The following is a 4,658-nucleotide window of genomic DNA, read 5'->3' on the forward strand; positions in this document are numbered from 1 at the left end:
ATATATATATATGTGTGTGTGTGTGTATTTAAATGTAGCATTTGGAATGAGTTGAGTCTGTGTGAGCAACATTTTTTATATCAGTATTTCAGGAGTTATTGTAAGAAGCTGTTATAATCTAATTACATTGTGAAGTGATTAATTAAGCTGGTGGTTGCAAAAATATGAGAATCTGCATACTTTTACAAGTAAAGGTGAAGACAGATACAGATGTATTAATTAACAGGAGAATTACTTTTTGGCACTTTTTTATGTCTTAACAAATTGTTTCTAGCATTCCTGTACTTAACCGTGAAAGAATATAATCGGTTACACGTCATAGTTTTTATTTTATCAGTTTAAGCAGCACTGCAAATTTTCAAACAGAGGTACAATTTCTCTATGCAAAAGGGCGTCATGTATTGTTTTTCTGTCACTTCTACCTCAAGTGCACTCTCTTTCAGCCTATACTGTCGGACAGGCAAACACAATCAATGAAGCTCCTGTATGTGTGTATGTACGTGTGTGTGAGTCTCACCTGTTGCTCTCCTGGGATTTAGTGTTTGCTTAATCTGCCCAAGAGGAAAATGAACACACTCGCATGTGAACTCGTATGATTACACTCAGAGGGTCCTCTCATAGCCGTGCACATATACGCACACACAAACATGAGCGGTCCTCCTCAGACCTGTCATCTCTAGGAAATCACCAGGGATTAGGCTTCTGTCGATTCACAAAACCAACAGTGATAACATGGCCTTACACTTCTCTCAAAGAGGGATCAGCTCTCCACGTGTCACTCTGATTGGCTGAGGTACTTTAGCCGATTGTCAGGGGCATTTACAGGCTCAGTTTGTGTGCCCCTCTGAAGCACAAATTTACACTGGGTTGTACTGTCTTAAAGGTTATTTGTCCAAGGAAAATGATTGGTGAATTACACTTCTTTTGCTGTCAGTCAAAGAAAGCACGTGCAGTGTAATGAATGATTATTCATATTCAAGCAAAGGCAGGCATTATGCCGAAAATTATGTAGTAATTAATTTTAAGTAATAGTTATTCATCTAAATGTGTTCTAATTTCCACCCCCCCCACCAAAATAAGTCATTATATGTGTTTAAACCAAACATTTGCCACTATCTCCCAGTAAGTTTCATGAGCTTACAGAGAAAGAAAAAAATATTTATTTTCTTTGTAACTCTTCAGCAATATCGGTCCATTTTATTACACAGCACAGTTAATTTTGAGTCAATGAAGTCAAACATTTTCTCATATCGTTTTTTCCATACTCTCTCAGCTTCATTTACTAGGCTAAAAATTAGTTTAATAAAGCAAATAAACCAGCTTCAGATAAGTCATTTTTACCTTCAAAGAGGTTATGATGTTTGGCATTAGATGAGCGTACCCAGCGCACACAAGTCTGTCCTGGTTTTTGTATAATGAATTTAACTTTGCTTCTGTCTCTATTTTGTAATTAGCAGTGACGCTCGGCAACTTTCTTTCTCGCTGTAAAGTGGAAGGTGGTGTATGGAGTTGATTCGCCAGAGTGCTGCTCAATCACAGAGGAATAGTCCTGCCTTTGATGTTTAATTATATTGTGAAAAGAATATTTCTGCATAAAATTAAATTTTTCAGCTGAGCTTTCTCTGTTCTAAAGATCTGCTTTGGGCTTACGTGGTATGTACCGAACACACATTAATTATTATGTATGCTGTAGAAGTCTGCGTGTATGTGGCCGGAAATAGTTCTGAGAGTTGTGAATGTGCATTTGCGTGATATGAGAAAAACTATATTTTGCTGTGTATTTGTACACGAGCAGATGATAGAAAGCTGGTAGAGGCTGCTACAAGGAGGCTGCGATGACAGACAAGTCAGTGTGCGTGTGTACGTCGAATGAATGTGCGCAACATATCACGCTGCGAACATGAAAGAAGTGCTGTTCCAAAAAACAAAAATCAGATGAGTAAAGGTGACTCTTGTTTCATGTAACTCCTCTTCAGCTTTGGGTGGTCCAGCAGGGAGCCTCTTCTGGCCTTCCTCTCCTTAAATATCCAAGCACTTCCACTTTGGTCAGTATCCTAGGCAAATAGAGCACATTTTAAGCTAGATAAGAGTTCATAGAACAGTTAAAACAGTTTAGGAAAAGGTTCATCCCTACATTCAAGAGCTCATTTAATCTAGTCATGCATATTTGATGCAATCCAGCATTTCGTATACAGAGTGTATATGTGTTTTATTGGATGTTGCACTTCTGTTAGAGTTGGCGATTTAAAAATATGCAGTTTAAGAACCAGTTCAGAGATTTCACACTTCATGATTGTAATGCAAAATAAATAAATAAATACATCCGGTCAAGTTTCTAAGTCTTGATGGCATCCAACGTTTCTTGAACCATCTGGATATGTGTTTGCCGACTCCGTGCTTAAACACTGGAGACGGAGGGTGCATTTCATGATAAAGCACAGTGGCACAGTGTGTGCGTCTCGCTTCACAGCAGAGGGACCCATGGCACACTGGTGGACGAAGGCCAAAAAAGCGACAAAAAGAAAATCTTACAAAAAAATATATAATAAAATAAAAAAGACGAGTCGAGAGGGTAGGGGAGGGGAAAAATGCTGAAATATTTTCCAGCAAATGTAATTTATCTTTGTCAGTGGGGCAGCATAGCCCAGTCATTCTGTAAGGTTCTCCAGTGAGAGGGGGGACAGAGGGGTCTCTATGCCCCAGCTTCATATAACATTCATAACCCCGATGTCTCTGTCGCCGGAGCTGTCCGTAGCACAGTGCCGTGTGGCAAGGCATGTATTTTTAGCAATTTCTGCACTCACAATGGACTCGAAGGTCCTCTTGACACTTTCAAAGTGTTGCAACGCTGTGATTTTTATCATCATATACTGTTTCACGTGTTATTTTTTAGCTTGTTCGGTAGTAAACACAGGCCACTTCGTCTGACAACTGCCAGACTTGATTCAAATACGCTTGAACATAAAACTATGGAAAGAAATAAGAGTTTCTTTTCATTAGTGTGAGGTTGAGGTGTTTCATTCAGCCGAGCTAGCAAAGACAGCCTCTCAGGCGCTCGCAAGAGCAGCTCTCACGAGCGGTGGCCTGCCAAGCTACACACGTGTGTCTCTCTGCAGTCATCTGTGCCGTTCTCAACAGCGGCCTGTCAGCATCGGAGGCTGAAACTTCGGAAAAAGCGTGCAGCGCTGGACACTCGAGATTCGAGGAAGAGAAAGAAAAAGAAAAGTCGTGAAAACAGAAGAGGAGATGTGTCTGTGAGCCTGGCATTGTGACACTTAATGCCTTTATGTTTGTGGTGGCGTTTGCACAGGGTCCTTCAGCAGGCTGTCACCCACCACCAAAACAACCAATCAGACGAGCCAGTTCCAGCCATTGGCTGTCTGCTCCATCTTAATTCGGTTTTATTCTACTTTAAATGCCTGGTGCAATTAATTTCAGACTGTATAGAATAATATATTAGGATTTTATTTGTTCTTTTTTGCTGTGTTTTATATAAAACAATGGAGAAAGAAGATTTTGTTGCTTTGGATAAAAGCATCTGCTAAAATAATCAAAGCAATTGTATATGTTTTCATCCATAACAAAATAGTTTAAATCTTCCACAGTACAGAGATAACTATCATGTATATTTATCATTTTATATCTTTATATTATCTTAATATTATTTGTTTTCTATGGAAGCCCGTTTCCGCCACTGAATAAAAAAGAAAAAAAAGGTAATTGCGACTTTTTATCTCACAATTCTGACTTTTTTCACAGAATTGTGAGATATAAACTCGCAATTGCGAATTATAAAGTCAGAATTTTTTATTATATCTCGCAATTCTGACTTTTTTTCTCGCAATTCTGACTTTATAACTCGCAATTGCGAGAAAAAAAGTCAGAATTGTGAGTTTATATCACGCAATTCTGACTTTATTTCTCACAATTGCGAGTTTATATCTCGCAATTCTGACTTTATAACTCGCAATTGCGAGAAAAAAAGTCAGAATTGTGAGTTTATATCACGCAATTCTGACTTTATTTCTCACAATTGCGAGTTTATATCTCGCAATTCTGACTTTATAACTCGCAATTGCGAGAAAAAAAGTCAGAATTGTGAGTTTATATCACGCAATTCTGACTTTATTTCTCACAATTGCGAGTTTATATCTCGCAATTCTGACTTTATAACTCGCAATTGCGAGAAAAAAAGTCAGAATTGTGAGTTTATATCACGCAATTCTGACTTTATTTCTCACAATTGCGAGTTTATATCTCGCAATTCTGACTTTATAACTCGCAATTGCGAGAAAAAAAGTCAGAATTGTGAGTTTATATCACGCAATTCTGACTTTATTTCTCACAATTGCGAGTTTATATCTCGCAATTCTGACTTTATAACTCGCAATTGCGAGAAAAAAAGTCAGAATTGTGAGTTTATATCACGCAATTCTGACTTTATTTCTCACAATTGCGAGTTTATATCTCTCAATTATGACTTTTTAACTCGCAATTGCGAGTTTATGTCACGCAACTCTTGAGAAAAAAAGATCAGAATTGCGAGTTTGTATCACGCAATTCTGAGAAAAAAAGTCAGAATTGTGAGTTTGTATCACGCAATTCTGAGAAAAAAAGTCAGAATTGTGAGATAAAAAGTGTCGAAATTAACTATTTTA

At 37.9% G+C, this 4,658-nt stretch overlaps 1 protein-coding gene across 1 annotated transcript in view; it reads left to right on the forward strand.

The window, feature by feature from the left end:
• Window positions 1-4,658, forward strand: part of LOC107753177 (myocyte-specific enhancer factor 2C-like) — a 69,465-nt gene that overhangs the window by 1,248 nt on the left and 63,559 nt on the right. The window lies entirely within an intron of this gene.

Source organism: Sinocyclocheilus rhinocerous, unplaced genomic scaffold (assembly GCF_001515625.1).
Source record: "Sinocyclocheilus rhinocerous isolate Xijiao unplaced genomic scaffold, SAMN03320098_v1.1 scaffold3063, whole genome shotgun sequence".
Taxonomy (NCBI): domain Eukaryota; kingdom Metazoa; phylum Chordata; class Actinopteri; order Cypriniformes; family Cyprinidae; genus Sinocyclocheilus; species Sinocyclocheilus rhinocerous.